The sequence below is a fragment of the Trichechus manatus genome, unplaced genomic scaffold, assembly GCF_000243295.1.
Source record: "Trichechus manatus latirostris isolate Lorelei unplaced genomic scaffold, TriManLat1.0 scaffold00001, whole genome shotgun sequence".
Classification (NCBI taxonomy): Eukaryota; Metazoa; Chordata; class Mammalia; order Sirenia; family Trichechidae; genus Trichechus; species Trichechus manatus.
This window is the reverse complement of record NW_004443937.1, coordinates 45366934-45384867: the sequence shown is the minus strand read 5'-3', so window position 1 is coordinate 45384867 and position 17934 is coordinate 45366934. Positions and strand designations below refer to the sequence as shown.

The 17934-nt window shown below is 40.1% G+C and overlaps 1 protein-coding gene and 1 long non-coding RNA gene across 2 annotated transcripts in view; both read left to right on the top strand.

The window, feature by feature from the left end:
* MAGI1 (membrane associated guanylate kinase, WW and PDZ domain containing 1) overlaps positions 1–17934 on the top strand; it is a 659819-nt gene that overhangs the window by 363624 nt on the left and 278261 nt on the right. The window lies entirely within an intron of this gene.
* Positions 4534–7213, top strand: LOC111819769 (uncharacterized). The gene is made up of 3 exons (XR_002823339.1): positions 4534–4589; positions 6438–6516; positions 7083–7213. It is a non-coding gene; the product is annotated as an uncharacterized LOC111819769 (long non-coding RNA).

Below are 17934 nucleotides of genomic sequence, written 5' to 3'. Positions count from 1 at the left end.
TCTGTAAAGATTACAGCCTAGGGGCAGCTGTACTCTGTCACGTGCGGTCACTCTGAGTCTGAATCAGCTCTACTGCACACAGCAACAAATGTGAAGGAAGGCTTGTAGCAGGTAAAAAGAGAGGAACTATCAGTAATCTCTGAGAGAAGGAGGTGCGGATACAACTTCTAGTGTTTATTGGGTATATATCAAAGTGTAGGGAAGAAACCACTCAGATGGAGACCTAGCAAAATTCTGTGCTTTGCAGGGTGAATTTTTATTTTCTCTTGGTTTTGGCATTGGACAGACAGTTCTTCTGAAGTAAAGGAGTAAAAAGTGGCTTCTGAGCTCATAAAAAATTCAAAACTGGGTTTTTTAACAAAAGAGATGACTTGTGTCCCACAGCCTTGCTACCCAAAGTGTGGTCCATGAACCAGCAGCTTTGGCGTCATCTGGGAGCTTGTTAGAAATTTGGACGCTCAGGCCCCTCACTTCTTGTTGTTATTAGTTGCCTTCGAATTGATTCTAACTCATGGCGACCCCATGTGTGCAGAGTAGAGCTGCTCTGTAGGGTTTTCAAAGCTGTGACCTTATGGAAGCAGATCGCCTGGCCTGTCTCCTGAGGTGCTGCTGGGTGGATTCAAACCACTGACCTTCTGTTAAGTGGTTGAGTGCTTAACCATTTCCACCACCCAAGGACTCCGGCTCCACCATAGTCTTACTCAGTCAGAATCTGGATTCTAACCATATTTCTAGGTGATTTGGATATACGTTAATATTTGAAAAGTATTATCTTACAAAACTCATTTGTTCAGTATCTTAATTTGCTTGCTAGTATTGGTAGTTATAGACTGTGTTGGTGAACAGAGCAGCTAAAAATCTTTTAAAAATTAAACTCGATTGTTAAAATGGCAGCATTTCACTGGATCACCGAATAGCAAACTGGAGCCTTCATTATGGCGTTGACATATTGGTATTTAGTCCATCATGTTCTTATTAAAAGTCAGCAATGTTATTTGTAAAGAGAACTGTATGATTCTCTAGAGCCCGAAAGAAAGGTTTTAGGTGATTTTGAACCAAAAAACAAAATCAGTTACTTTTAACCAACCATCACATCATTCCACCCTCTTAATATAAATTGTTCCTTTCACCATTAAATCTCTTCCCCTGAGGTCGTCTGGTGAAGTCAATGGTTTGTTCTACCTGGGAGGCAGTGACAGAGCACAGGCTCTGGAGTTTGAATCCCAACTCCACCATTTACTGTGTCACCTTGGGCAAGATATTTAGCCTGTCTCTGTTTCTTTATCTTTAAATTGGGGCTAACAATAGTACTTAACCTCCGAGGATATTGTGGAAATTAACTGTAGGAATGTATATAAAGTTCTTAGCCCCGTCCTTGGCACATATAAGTGCTCCGTAGGTATTGGCTGTTGGTACCATTATCTTTATTCTTGTTGTCTACATGTTTGCTGTTGTATGTCCCTTTTTTGATATCTCATGATGATCTGTTTCGTGTAGAGCATGACAGATATTCTTTAATTTATTTACATCTTTTGGTAGATGGCCCTTCCTCATTTTTTTTTTTTTTCCTGGAAAGGAAGTTTGTCCTAAAAGATTCAAATGTCCTTTGTTCTTGAGGATTATCTTAATCTCTTCAGCCTCTTTTATATTCCCTAACATTTCATACATATAAGATTTTAAATTGAAAAATGCTTAAAAGATAGACATTGTTCTGGGTTAGTGATGGTTTGGAGTATAGAATTCGGCTCCCTTTGAATCTGAAATACGCTTTGAAAACTGACATCAGACTTCACCTTATTTCCAATATTAAGCCTTTAGGGAGGCCAAATGGAAAACGCACATTGAGTAGACGCTTGCGATATCGATGTCACATGTAGTTTAAGAGACAGTAAAACACATCTGATGCAAAGGGCTTAGAAAAGGATGCACATTTTCCAACTTTTGATTAAGAATAATGAATTTTTTCTACATATGGCCTGGAATTTTCTTGGCGAGATTGAGGAAAACTTTTTATTTTAATTTAGCACTTTGGAAACTTTATTACTCTTCCCTGATGCAGACTTGATGACATTAGAGGATTCTATTTCTGTTAACAAAGCTGCAATCTGGAATGGTTAATGAGAAACCCACACCTTTATGGATAGACAGCACTAATATCTTTGGCACAAGAGCTGTCTGAGTTGTCAGTGAACTCAAAGGGTAGCCAAGCTTTGAGAAAAGGCTCAAAAGAAAGTGTAAAGTGATTATATCTTTGTTAAGTAGCACGACTTTTCACCAGAGTGTGGAAGCCTGGACACTGGAATTCAACTGCCCGATTCAAATCCAGTTTCTACCTGTTACTAAGCTGTATGGATTTGAGCAAGTTTCTCACCTTGTCTGTGTTCAGGTTCTCACCTCTGAGACAGAGGTTACCATAGTTGCCTCTTCAGAGAGTGGTGAGGATTGAATTAAATAATGTATGTAAGCACTCAGCACAGTCCAGCAGTAATTCGTAGCCGTCATAGTAATGGATGATGACATCCTGAAAATTCTCCTCTGCGTGTCCAAGTGAGCAAAATGGAAAAAGTATTTGAACTAGTAAATCTGTATGAATTCCACTGTACCATCAGTGGAGGGAAGAATAGAGCAGCTTATTTCTTCATCTGTGTTTTGCTAGTGTTTGATTCAGTTATATTTTAGAAGTCGCAGTTGATTGTGTGCGTAATAATCTGTATCATAACTATGTGTGGCTGGATGTAGTTTTTTTTCTTTTATTTAGTGCATTTGCTTTATCTGTTTTGAAGCCTTTATGGGTTACGCGGAAGTGTGGTCCGGTGCCATCTGGGACCACAGGTGGCGAGATGCTGGGTTCTTCTCCCCCCTCTTCTCTACTCTCTGTGAACACCCAGTCGTCATACAGCTAGAATGTGGGGAGTTGAATTATAGGATGAGAGACGCCCCCCTCCCCCAAACCCACATGCTGGCCTGCACACTGGCGGGAGAATGCACTGTGTGTAATCAAGGGAGCTGATAAAGGCTCCTGTAATGATTGCAGCCAGGCTTGCTATTCCAAGGGAGGAGATAGTTTTTACTTTTTGAAATTGATATGAATAAATAGGATAATGGCAAGAGGCATTTTCATGTTTAAATTTCCATGATTTGACAATCGCAAAATACATGTACGTAATCACTCCGCAATGCAATCTATGCTTAAAATTTTGCATTTCTAAAACAAGCTGGCAATGAAGTCAACGTGGCTGGTATTCTTACACTTGGGACCAGGACTTGGAAATCTAGGGAAAGAAATACAGTGGGCAGACAGAGACAGAGCAGTGTTCCCTATACAACTGCTTATTTCATGCCCTTGTTGTTGTTAGCTGTCATTGAGTCAGTCCCCAAATCATGGCGACCCCATGCACAACAGGATCGGACAGTTGTGATCCATAGGGTTTTCATTGGTTGATTTTTCGGAAGTAGATTGCTAGGCCTTTCTTCCTATAACCAATATTTATACTGTAGTTTTTGGGTGACTAGGAGAGAGTAAATGAAATTTGGTAAATAAGTATATAATCATACATGAAATAAAGAAAAGACATTGTTCAATGCAACAAAATACAATCACTACTCATGTGTCACTAGCACAAAGAAAGGGACGCAATAGTTCTGTTGAATGAAGATGTGAACTTGAACCTTTTAATATTAACGGAGCCTTTGATTTGAAAGTGCTGGCAGGGAGGGCTTTTCTGATTATTATGAAGCTGCCACGCTTCAAAACTGCACTTCTCCCTGTGTTTACATTTAAGACGTGTCACTCTTCCACAAGCCCCTTTTTGCCTTTTCTATACGCGCTGATACTCTACTGCAGCCATTTAACGATTATGCTGGAATTTTCGATGCCCTCTAGTGTGTGTATCTCTGGGTGTTAAAAACTGTAAGGATGATTGATTTTGGGGATAACTGGTGAAAGCATCACATGACAACAGTTTCTATTCCATGCCACAAACATCTGCAGCTTGGAAGAATAAGGGCAGGTGATAAATCTTTCCATTCCAAAACAATTTGATGCTACTGTAGCCTTCTATTCTATATCTATGCCTCATATATAAAGACTTAGAAAAAAGTAACTTTTTAGAGTTTTTTTTTTTTCTTTTTCCATTATCAACAGCGGAAAACATATAAAATATTGAGAATCACATTAATCACCTCTAATCTCACCATCCAGAGATACTCCTGTTAACACATATGGCTGTATTTTCTCTGGTTCACTTGCCTTGCATACATCTCTGTGTGAAACACCCCCTCCACCAACAGGAAAATAGAACATGTACGTATACATAGTTTGCATATAGCTGAAGTTGTGTTTTATATACTGGAATCACATCATAAGTCCACTTAGACTCCACCCATGTAACTAAAACATGTTACAAAAAGAAAGAGAAAAGTGAAATCCCTTTCATTACACCTATTCTTTCCCCATCTCCCAACCCTGCTAGATTTAAGCAAACCTTGGCCTGGCCCGTTCTCACTATCGCAAGGAAAGGAAGATGCAGAGAGAAGCTAGAGAGGCAGATTCTCGGCTTTTGAGCTTCCAAAAGTCCAGGTCCTGACAGGTGAAGAAATGTTTCGATGTAATTTTGGTTTTGGCTTCCTAAACTGCGTTGACATCAAACCTTGCGTAAGGGGTGATTTTGTTGCACACAATATAGTTTCCTGTCCTCTCCCACACCCCCGTTTACACTAAGCTACAATCCAGGTAACACAGAAGTTTGCAAGTATTTGGACTTCTTTCTAAGTGCGTTGGGAAGCCCATGGAGGAATGCTAGCTGGGGAATGGTAATAAGATTTCTGCTTGTGAAAGTTTACTTTGATATCAGGTGGAGGAGACCCAAATTGCAAGCTGGGTGACTGGTTGGAAGCTTCTCTAGTAGTTCAGAAATGAAAGATGTTGTCATGTTTTGAATTACATCCCCCCAAAAATGTGTATATCAGTTTGGCTGGGCCATGATTCCTGGTACTGTGTGATTTTCCTTTATGTTTTAAATCCTGCCTCTATGATGTTAATGAGGGAGGATGGGTGGAGGTTGTGTTAGTAAGGCAGGACTGGATCTACAAGACTGGATTGTGTCCTGAGGCAATCTCTTGAGATATAAAAGACAGAAGTGAGCAGTGAGACGGGGGACCTCACACCATCAAGAAAGCAGTGCCAGGAGCACAGCGTGTCCTTTGGACTGGGGACCCTGCACCGAGAAGCTCCTAGTCCTGGGGAACATTGATGAGAAGGCCGACAGAGAGAAAAGCTTCCCCTGGAGCTGATACCCTGAATTTGGACTTTTAGCCTACTTTGACTGTGAGGAAATACACTTCTCTTCATTAAAACCATCCACTTGTGGTATTTCTGTTATGGCAGCACTAGACGACTAAGACAGGTGTGATGAGCAGAAGTGGGCCCATTCGGGAGACCGTAGGAGGTAGTTGTGAGTTTAATACAGATTTCCTTTGGAAAAGAAATGACAACCTGAGAGCTGCTTACGCCATTGAGGTTTCTTTGAAGTCACAAGTGACTTCTGGATGCATGCCTGATGAGATCTTGGTGGACTTCTCTTGACTACTCAAATTTTCTGGAGCCCAGCAATTTAGGATAATAGGGGGTTAGGTTTTTTATAGTTACCTAGGCCAGAAGCCCTGGTGGCACGGTGGTTAAGTGCTTGGCTGCTAATCAAAATGTCAGTGGTTCAAACGCATCAGTTGCTCTGTGGGAGAAAAGACCTGGCGATCTGCTTCCGTAAAGATGACAGCCTTAGAAACCCTATGAGGCAGTTCTACTCTGTCTTATAGGGTCTCTATGAGTCAGAACTGACTGGACGGTGGTGGGTTTTTAGGCCAGGTCTATAACCTGCTTGCTCAGTTTTGGGCATTATGGTATTTTCTCAGCTGTTCCATCTAGTAGCTCTGTCATTGGCTTACTTGTCAGAATTATACCTTCAGTCTCTTGAAAACTTATGCAGTTAACACCACCTGTCAAGCCGTAGGCCTCTTCATGGCCTTGCATGACATCTGCTAATACTTGGATGATTCCTAAAATGTCATCGTGGGAAGTTGAATGGGTAACAATCACCCTATTTGTCTGGCATGCCAGGAAACCCATGGAGAGCCAGTAAGGAGTTCAGTTACATCTCAGGATTCCACCAGACTGCCCTAGTCCTGAACTTAAAGCCGTGCTTCTCCACTGCAGAAGGTTCATTTCCCAGGAGACATTTGGCAAGGTCTGGAGACGTGTCTGGTTGTCTTTACTGGTGGGTGGGGAAGGAGTACTGGCATCTACTTTGTAGAGGACAGGCATGCTGCTCAACATCCTACAATGCACAGGACAGCTCCCTGCAGCAGAGTTATCTGGCCCCAAATGCCAATAGAGCCACTGTTGAGAAACCTTGAATTAAAGTATATTTTATTTTTTCCAGTGATGTGGTAGTGGTGTCTCCCTGTTATTCACTTTGAATGATTATGAATCTTACTTCCTCTTGAAACCTTTAAATAAAGGTAAGTGACAACATAATTTAGGAGTGAAAATAGAATTTTCTTAGAAGAGTGTTGAATTATTTATTCACCCCTTGATGTGCAGAGTTTAAAAATATTTAAATAATGACTTCATAGCTTGGGTGTGACTAGTATAGAAACAGTAATAAAACTCCTTTTAACTGCTTCTCATTTAGTTTTCATTTTGCATGGCATGTATAGACATCATTGTTGAAGTTTGAAAGTGGATATTGTTTTGTTCATCTAACTAGCATTATCCTTTTAATTCAAGGTTTTTTCCTCTCTCAGTAGCTAAAGAGGGTAGGTTTCTAGATCTTTACGCATAAATATTCCTGGAACATATTTGAACTGGAGTGCTGCATTGTCTAAACATGAAAAGTTAATCTAAAATATAGCCACTTTAGATGAAGGGGGAAGAAAAGTTGGCGTTTAGTAAAAATCATTTCAAAAATTGACTTTGGAGTTGAATGAAGCATATTGAAGCATATTGTTGCTTTCACATATGTGATAAAGATTATCTCTTGGATTCTCTGAAAATCTGGTGGTGTTTTCTTCTTGCTGTTTGCAAGGATGGTATGCCTGGGATGCCTGCCTGCAGTGAGAAAGAGAAGGAAGCAGGGAATTTAATAATGGACTCACCGATGAGTAGTCAGTTGGTTTCATTGGTGGATATGGATTCCTCGTGGCTGGAAAAGTGGGCTTAATGTTCACATACATGCGCCCCAACATCCAGGAGAAGCTCTCAGGTAGGTAGCCAGCATCACAAGGTCCCTGAGTGGCACAAATGGTTTGCACTCTACTGGTAACTGGAAGGTTGGCAGTTCGAACTCACCCAGCAGCACTGTGGAAGAAAAGACCTGGCAATATGCTTCCATAAGATTACAGCCAAGAAAACTGTTGGAGCAGTTCAACTCTACAACACACGGGGTCGCCATGAGTCAGAATCGACAGCACAAGACAACTGTCATCACAACCAGGGTGCTGGATATACCTGGGGCACTGGCTTCTGGATCCGCATCCCCAGGCAAATGTAGACCAAGACTTTGGACCTATAAGGAGTACTGACTAAGTTGGCTGCTTGGACCTTATTTCCAGAGAGTGTTTGAGCTGCTTTGGGTGTCCTTCAAAAGAGTATGCCCTGGACCACTATTTTGATTTGTTCTTCTTGCTGTTGGTTGAACTGGCTAAAACCAAGTCAGCTTGGTTGTTAATGAGGCTGAATAAGCCTACCGTGTGGGGTTCCATGCCACCAAATTTCTGGTGATTCTAGGAGAGCATTGAGCAAAAAAGGCAAATAATGGTGCCTGTATAAGCCTATATTGGCCTTAAACAATTATCATGAAACAAATTAGCAGAATTGTTTAAGAAGTGCTGGGAACAAAGTAGGGCGGGAGAGGGGAGAGCAATTTGCAATCCCACTACCCTAAAAAGCTATTTTTATGTTTTGCTTCTTTCCATCCAGGCTTTGACTATATACGCACACACAGAATCGCACTAACGATATGCATATTCAAATCTGTATCCTGCTTATTTTACATACCTAGATATCATAAATGCTTTCTGTGTTAGTGCGATAAGGGGTCAGAGCTGTGTGGTGGGTTATGTCAGTGCGTCTCAAACTCTAACTGCATGCTCATCACCTGGGAGCATTGTTTAAATGTGATTCTGATCCACTAAGTCTGGGTTAGGGCCTGAGAATCTGCATTGCCAACAAGTTCCCAGGGGATGCTGATATGGCTGTTCCATGAATAACATTTTGAATAGTAAAAGTTTAGATCAAAGTGTCTAGAGTGAGATGCATCTGTTAATTTTTTATAAAATTCTTTTAAAATATTTACTTTTGTGAAGGCCTTATGAAGAGTCATAAGGCTGCTTACACGGTGGTGGCGGCGGTGCTGGTGTGCTGTGGAGTTGATTCCTACTCATAGTGACACAATTCATAAATATATAAAGATAGTATAAAATATCTTTTTAAAAAAACTGATACGGTACACAAACAAAAAAGTTTGCAGAAGGCTAGTCTAAGCGGTAATCTTCAAGATTCCATAGTCTCCAGGGTTTATCCTGAGGCAGAGATCCTTAAACATTTTCTGTATAGGACCAGATAGTAAATGTTTTCAGCTTTATGGGCCACACACTTTCGCTCCCGACAACTCCACTCTGCCACTGTAGGTCAAAAGCTGACGTAGATTGTACAAAAACAAACGGGCATGGTGTGTTTCAGTAAAACTTTGTTTACCAAATTGGGCTGCAGGTGGGATTCGGCACATGAGCAGTGGTCTGCTGATCCTATTCTAAAGCCAGAGAACTGGATACAGGAACAAAATAAAACATAATTGCTGCGATAACAGTCTCTGGAACGCTTCGATAATAATAACAAGAACTGTAATACCAACCAGTACTTACATAGTGTCATGCCAGACACTGTTGCAAGCATTTTACCTACGTATTGGCTCATTTGATCTTCAGTAGATACTATAATTGTCCCTATTTGAGATGAAGAAAGGAGGCATAGAGGAGTTAAGTAATGTGACATCCGGGAATTCTAACCTTGATAATCTAGCTCCAGAGGCCATGGTCCTATGCACTTCGCTGTACTGCCTCACAGAAGACCATTTACATTTGCAAAGGCTCAAATCTTATATAAGACTTCTTTTTTTTTTTTTAACATCTGTAAAGAGAAATGAGATTGTTGTTGTTGGGTGCCATGGAGTCAGTTCCTACTCATAGCAACCCTGTGCACAACGCAATGAAACACTCACTGCCTGGTCCCGTGCCATCCTCACAGTCGTTGCTGTGTTTGAGCCCATTGTTGCAGCCACTGTGTCAGTCTGTCTTATCGCGGGTCTTCCTCTTTTTGCTGACCCTCTACTTTACCAAGCATGATGTTCTTCTCCAGGGACTGGTCCCTCCTGATAATATGTCCAAAGTATGTGACACGAAGTCTCACCATCTTTGCTCCTAAGGAGCATTTTGGCTGTACTTCCGAGACAGATTTGTTCATTTTTTTGGCAGGCCATTGTATATTCAATATTCTTCACCAACGCCGTAATTCAAAAGCATCATTTATTCTTTGGTCCTCCTTATTCATTGTCTAGCTTTTGCATGCATATTAGGTGACTGAAAATACCATGGCTTGGGTCAGGCGCACCTTAGTCCTCAAAGTGATGTCTTTGCTTTTTAATACTTTAAAGAGGACTTTTGCAGTAGATTTGTCCAGTGCAATATGTTGTTTGATTTCTCGACTGCTGCTTCCATGAGCATTGATTGTGGATCCAAGTAAAATGAAATCCTTTACAACTTCAGTCTTTTCTCCGTTTATCATGATGTTGCTTATTGGTCCTAGGATATGATATGTGTTCCATGGACACTTGAATGTGTATTCTGCTGTTGTTGGGTGGAGTGTTCTATAAAAGTCTATTAGATCCTGTTGGTTGGTGGTGGTGTTGAGTTTTTCTACATCTTGTTGTTATTCTGTCTAGTTTTTACCAATTGTTGAAAGAGAAGTATTGAAGACTTCAGCTATAATTGTGGGTTTATCTATTTCTTTTTTCAGTTCTATCAATTTTTACTTCACATATTTTCTAGCCTTGCTATTTTCTGATGCACACTTGGGATTATTATGTCTTCTTGTTAAATTGACCCGTTTATCATTACATAATGTCTCGCTCTTTCTCACATGTTCATTTTATCTTATATTAATATAGTATTTCTGCCTTCTTTTGATTAGTATTTGCATGACATATTATTTTTCATCCTTTCACTTTCAACTTATCTATAGCATTATATTTGAAGTGGGTTCTTGGAGAGTTGGGTTATGTTTTTTGATTCACTCAACCTCTTTTGTCATAGGCGTATTTAAACCGTTTACATTTGATGTAATTATTGACATGTTAGTGCTTACGTGCATCATTTTATTTTTTATTTTCTCTTTCTTATTCATTTGCTTTCTTTTTTCCATCTTCCTGTGTTACTTGAGCATTTTTAGCATTCCATTTTTATTTATTTCTAATGTTTTTGAGTGTATCTCTTTTTATAGATTGTTAAAGTATTTACTCTAGCTAATACATTATATATACATAACTCTTCTAAGTCTACCGATGTCATTTATCAGTTCAAGTGAAGTGTAGAAACTTCACCTTCCTTTATATCCCTTTGCCTCCTCTGTTTTTAATGTAATTGTCTTAAATATTTACTTCACATACATTTAGAACCACACCAGACAGTGTTACATTCTTTTTTCGTTTGACCATCAAACCTAATTTTGAATACTGAAGAGGAGAAGGAAAATGATTTGTGTTTACCCATATTTTTACTCTTCACGTTGTATTTCTTCCTTCCTCAATGTTCCAAAATTCCTACTTTTATATTTCTTTTCTGTTAAGAGAACGTCTTTAGCCAATCTTTTAGGGTATGTCAGCTGTTGACAGATTCTCTTAATCTTCTTTCATCTGAGAATGTCTTGATTTGCCCTTCATTTCTGAAGGATAGTTTCACTGGATATAGAATTATGTGTTGACAGTTCTCTTTTTTTCAGCACTTGAAAAATTCCCCTTTTTTTCTTGCCCCCATGGTTTCTGATGAAAAAGCCACTGTCATTCAATTTATTTTTCCCCTATAGGTAGGATGTCCTTTCTCTCACTGCTTTCAGGATTACTTTTTTTTTTTTCCCTTTAATTTTCAGAAATTTAATGGGTTTTGTATGGATTTGTTTTTTATTTATTCTATTCTGGGTTCACTCACCTTCTTGAATCTCTAAGTTTATATCTTTTGCCAAATTTGGAAAATTTTCAGTCATTTTTTTCTTTGAGTAAGTTTTCAGCCTTGCCCTCTTTCTCCTCTTCTTCTAGATTCCAATGATACTTTAGATCATTCCTTTTGGTCCCACAGGTTGCTGAGACTATCTCTGTCTGTCTGTCTATCTAATTGAAGTTTAATTCACATAACATAAAATTAACCATTTTAAAGTAAGGCATTCAGTGGCGTTTAGTATAATCACAGTGTTCTACAACCACCTCCTATACCCAGTTCCAAAACATTTTTTTCGCTCCAAAATAAAACCCCATGCCCATTAAGCAGTTACTCCCCATTTTCCTTCTCTGCAGCCGCTGGCAACCACCAATCTGCTTTCTGTTTCTATGGATTTCCCTATTTTGAATACTTTATATAAATAGAATCATATATGTGACCTTTGGTGCCTGGCTTCTTTCACTGAACATAATGTTTTTGAAGTTCATCCATGTTCTAGCATTTATCAGAACTTCATTCCTTTTTAAGGCTAAATAATCTTCCATTGTATAAATATACCCAATTTGTTTATCCATTCATCTATTGATGAACATTTGGATTGTTTCCATTTTTGGGGGTTATTCATGTTTTTCCAGTCTATTTTCTCTGTTTTTTAGATTGGGTAATTTCTAATGTTCTATTTTCAAGCTCATTAAATCATTCCTCTGCCTCCTCCATTCTGATGTTCAGCTCATCTGTCTTAGTCATCCAGTGCTGCTATAACAGAAATACCACAAGTGGATGGTTTTAACAAAGAGAAGTTTATTTCCTTACAGTAAAGTAGGCTAAAAGTCCAAATTCAGGGTGTCAGCTCCAGGGGAAGGCTTTCTCTCTCTCTCGGCCTTCTCATCAGTGTTCCCCCGGACTAGGAGCTTCTCGGTGCAGGGACCCCAGTCCAAAGGACACACTCTGCTCCTGGCACTGCTTTCTTGATGGTATGAGGTCCCCCACTCTCTGCTTGCTTCCCTTTCCTTTTATCTCTTGAGAGATAAAAGGTTGTGCAGGCCACACCCCAGGGAAACTCCCTTTACATTGGATCAGGGGTGTGACCTGGTAAAGGTGGTGTTACAATCCCACCCTAATCCTCTTTAACATAAAATTACAATCACAAAATGGAGGCCAACCACACAATTCTGGGAATCATGGCCCAGCCAAATTGATACACACATTTTTGGGGGGACATAATTCAAACCATGACACCATCCAGTGAGCTTTTTTGTTTTATTGATTGTATGTTTCATTTCTAAACTTTCTGTTTGTTTCTTCTTTATACCTACTATTTCTTTGCTGACATTTTATATATTTTCCATTTGTTTAAATGTGTTCATAATTGTTCATTGAAGCATTTTAATACTGGATGCTTTAAAATTCTCATCAGATAATTCTAACATCTCTATCATCTTGATGTTGGCATTTATTGATTGTCTTTTTTCATTCAAGTTGAGATTTTTGGGGGGCTTTTGGTATGATGAGTGATTTTTTCTTAAAATCCGGACATTTGGGGTATTATGTTATGAGACTTTGGATCTTATTTAAACCTTCTATTTTAGATGGCGTTTTCTGACACTGCTCTGGCAGGGGCAGTGGGGAGTGCCACCCTGGTACTGCCAGGTGAGTGTAGAAGTCCAGGTTCCCCACTGTTTCTCCATTCACAGTCAGTGTCGACAGTAACTCCTTATTACTACTGGGTAGGATAAGAGTTTTGGCTTCCCAGGTGGTTTCCACTGATGAGGGAAGAAGGGAGTGGGGGGCAGAGGGGATTTGTTACAGCCCAGTATGAATGAAAATTCTGGCTCCTTACTCAGTGTTCTCTGACATCACCCCAGTGAGGGGGAGGGGAGGTCAGGGAACCCCGTTATAGTCTGTAAGGTAGAAGTCTAGACTCCCCGCTTGGCTGTTGCAAGCTTGTATGGTGGTGGAACCGTAGGTTTTCGGTGGGGTTTTTTTCCCCCTGTGGTGTCTGGCTGGAGTAGAGTGGTTATTATCTAAAAGTTTTCTCTGTTCCTAAGTTGTCCCTTTCCTGGTCCTTTGGCTAGAGAGAGCAGGCTTTTGTTGGCGGCTTTTTTTAATCTGCATCCATTAGCATTTGTAGGTTGCTGATTTCTTCAACTCCAGTTCTGGAATATATGAGGCAAAAAGAAAATCCATGTAACTCACCTCTGTGCTGAGGCCTTTCCCAAGGCTCCTAACTGGTCTGGCTGTCTTTTTCTCTCCATATTTCAGTCTTTGTTTTGTATATAATATCCAGGGTCTTAATTGTGCTTAACGAATAGCAAAATTTGAATAGGTATAGGGAAATATACATCTATCTATCTTCCTGGAAGAGGAGTTCATACCCCTTTCCTTTTTATAGATGGCATCCAGACATTGACTCAGCTGTATAATCAAGAACATAAATAATGAGAGCTGCCGAGTTGGTATGAGGTATTTTTTAGTAGAATGGTTTTAAAGTATGTAATAATTACTAAGAAAACTAGTTATATACATTTATCCAGTTTTTTGCTTTCCAGCTCTTCTAAGGGACCCTGAATTGGGAGGTCACAAATGGAGGGGCAAAGAGGGGAGGTGTTGAGAAATGAGTAACAAACCCCGCTATCTGGCCTGCTGAAGCTGAGAAAGTCACGTGGCACCACCAAGTTCTTCATCTCTGTGTTTACTTGAGGTGCCAAATGCTATATTTAAGCCAAGAACTCATTTTGAAAATATTTTTCTACTTCTGTTTTGTCAAACGTGTTCTTTGGCATATTATGTTAGGGCTTGTTCTGCTAAAGCCTAGCAGAGCCTTCTGTTTCTTCAAGCGGATTTGGCTTGCACAACTTAAACATTAGGCCCTCGTTTTGGAACAGAAGCCTTCTCCAGAGATAGTGTGACGTGTGTTTTTAATTTCCAGGCAGGTAATACCTATCAAATAAGACATGGAGGTTTTATTTTTTTCATTGTTATTCTTTTGAATACATGAGACTTCTTTTTTAGCTATTGTCTGCTCAGGCCTGTTTCACTACATTTTCCCTTTCCAGAATCTTTCTAATTATAGGAAGAAAAGCAAATGTTAAGCTAGTCTTCTTTTATCAGGAAGAAGGAAGGAGAGTGTAACTGATATATTTTCATAAATTGGCTTTCCTTGAACTTTGAGGATATGAATGTGACTTCAGTATGTATGAACAGAGCCTGCATATTAAGGTTATAGATAATGTCGATGTTTAGGTAAGTCAGTATAAAAACACGTAATGCAAATATTAGTATCTGGATGAAGAACACAATTTTCTGCTACGCTTAAATATTTTTATTTTGTGGATGGAAAATGGTTGAAGCCTTTTCATTTCCTGGGAGTCTTTCGGAGAGAGGGCAAAACTGTAGCACCTGAATCTTTGACCAGTGGCTGAATAATATCTCATTAAAGGAAATTGATTGTTCCTGTGAACAGTGAAGGGCTTGATCAGGGTATGGGAGCTGCTGTGTGAGCATTGTTTGGTGTTGGTGGTTGAAGAAATCTTGTACATTTTGGGCAACACATTCTTCAGTGTCAGCTTGAGTGTAAAATACTGTACATCTATGGAATAATTACCCAATTCACAGCAGCCACAGTTAAATTGTGTTTGACTTTGGGGAGCCTTTTATTACTTGGTTCTTTCATCTTCTCTAGCTCTCTGTAAATGTGTTGGTGTTTTATTCATGGCTTCACAAGTCAGCCTGTGCCACTTTGAAGTCCTCATTATTATTATTTCTGTGTGGGAAAGCCCTGCATTGGTGCTCTCAGCATGCCCTTTCTCACCTTTCTCTTTGTTATCCATTGCAGCCAGGAGGAAACCTTGGTCCCCCAATTCCTATCCCACTCTTTACATTTGATGTGTGTTTTTCAGACCAAATCTAAGTGACTTAATGATTTTTCTCAGGAATTGGTGTGAAAGTGAAAAATGTGACTGAACCACAGTAAGAGACATCAAAGCTGAGGTCACTCAAAGTCCCCTGATCCTTTGAGGTAAATTTTCTACCCAGCTTATTTGAGTTTTCTTCGCTAGTCAGGGCAGGCAGAAACCCAATTTAAATTTGCAGGACTGTGATTCTAAGAGGACCTTAGATTGATTGATTGATTAATTGATTGATTTCCTTCCTTTTTTCCTTGATGGTCTTCTCTCCTGTCCCACCCTGTGCCTGCCTCAGAGTCCTTACATTTGTTCTTTGAAGCTAAGGCTGCTTTATCTTAGGGGATTCTATAAGGCACTCTGTAAACAGAAGGTTCTGTGTAGCTATTTTGACAATTAGTGAACCACTCTGAATTCAGGATCTGAGGAGTAGGCTAGGCTGAGAACCCTGATTACGCATTAGAATCACCAGGGAAGATTAAAACATTTCTGTTTCCTAGTCCCTGCCCTCTGCCACCCCCCCCGCCCCCGCCAGATTCTGATTTAATTGGTTTGAGGTGGGGGCCCAGGCTTTGGTCTTATTTTAGTTATGTCCCAGGTGATTCTAAGTTCAGCAAGGTTCAGACTTCTGTCTTCAATGTAACATCCAGTTAATCACTTAACTTCTGAGTGAGCCTGGTGGTTCCCTGCTATTAGAGCCCTCCACATCCTAAGAACAGCACTCTGCTTTTGTGGAGAAGCCCAGGGAATTGAATTTCCTTTGGGTTCTCACTGTAACTCTCAATTGTTGTCACCTGACTTTTTTTTTTCTTTTAAATATAGGCTTATTATAAAGCAGGAATTCTCAGTTGTGAGTTGGCATCTCCCTAGGGTATCGGCTGGTCTCAAAATACATTGCAAAACTTGTTGCCGGGTGGAAACTCCAGATTCTGCTCGACATGGCTTGTCTCAGCCAATAAATGAGAGACCGAGGTGGGAGGTAGAAAGGTGCCTTTATTTTGTTGTGCAAGGAAAGGAACAGTCAGGGCTGCTGCCACCAAGACTGCTCAGCAAGGGTAAGGGGGAAGGTTACTTTTAAGGGGATTACAAGTAGGCAGTTCATACAAGTTACATCAGCAACATTCTTAATCATACTACACAGGCGCAATGGAGTTTACGTGTGACTTCATGCATTGCCTGTTCAGAAAATGGCAGTTAAACTCCACCCAGAGGTGGTGAAGTTACTTTGTATGAAATATTTAGTGAGTAAAAGGTTATCCTGAATGTCAACATGGCCTCTAAACCAATTTCTGCTAGTTTTGGACAGCAGTTAAGGAGAGGGGAACGAGGATTTTAATGTAAAACTATGGGCATGCCAAGCAAGCTACTTGAGGCAGTGGAATTTTCCACAGCCTGGGGTTTCTACCCAGCAACAAACTTATTTAAAGTCAGTTTAATTATTTAAAGATACACATCCCTCTCATAAAGACTGTTCTGAAATCAAGCAAAGAAAAAGAAGACATCATGAGTTCTCAGAGGCTTAGTTGTTGACATGTTGCTGTCTGTTCCTTTGACAAATATTTGACCCCCTCTGTATTATAGTAGAGGGTGCAGTGATAATTCAGTGGTAGAATTCTCACCTTCCATGCAGGTGACCCAGGTTCACTTGCAGGCCAGTGCACCTCAAGGACAGCTACCACCCATCCATCGTTGGTGGTCTGTGTGTTGCTATGATGCTGAACAGGTTTCAGCAGAGCTTCCAGACTAAGACAGACTAGGAAGAAAGTCCTGGAGATCTACTTCTGAAAATCAGCCAATGAAAACCCTATGGATCACAATGATGTGATCCTCAACCAATCATGAAAATGGTGCAGGACTGGGCAGTATTTCTTTCTGTTGTGCATGGGGTCACCATGACTCAGGGGCTGACTCAATGGCAGCCGACAACAAACAATAACGTTTTGATAACTCTGGAGTGCCTTGCCTAGTAGTGGGAATCAGTAAGTGAGTTTGTTGCTGCATGTGGGTATCTTTGTTGTGATTTCAAAAATGTTACTTTAGGGGAGAGGTGAGTATGTCTGTATATAAGCAATACACAGGTAATTAAATTTAGAGGAGAAGATGGGAGAATTCTGCTGATGCAGCCCATACTGTAAGTAAACATTCACACAACTTTGAGTTGTTTGAACTGTTCAGCATTGCTTAGGAGAAGATGAGGGCAAACAAGCCAGAACAGGTTCTGTATAGCAGGAGCCTGTTAGAATGACTGCTGAGTTGATTAGCAGAAAGGGTGCTTTGCTACTTTTTCTGAGAGGCACCACAGAATTAATTTTGGTAGGGAACCCCCAAGGGACAAGGCATGTTGGAATGGAAAGGTGAGACCATGGTAGTCGTCAGATTTTTAGAATAGGAGAGACCTCTGGGATTGTCCAGTCCAACCTCTTCATTTACAGATAAGTGAACTAAAGTCAATTTCTTAGACATTCCAGCAGCATTTATTAAGCACCTAGTAGAATGGCACATGCTTTGCTGGAGCTGGAGAAGTTAGATGACCTCCCAAACACAGATCCACACACATTTAGGCTTAAAGCCCGAGTCTCCTGACCCCTGCCCAGAGTTTTTCTATCTACTGCAGTAAGCTAGTTTCTGTCTAATTGATAACAAATGAATAATAAAGAAAAAAAAAGAAACAGAAAAATTGATGTTAGAATTAAAATTGAAAAAACTTCCACTCTTCAAAAGACATCATTAAGGAAATGAATAGGCAAGCCACAGAGAAAATAATTGCAAA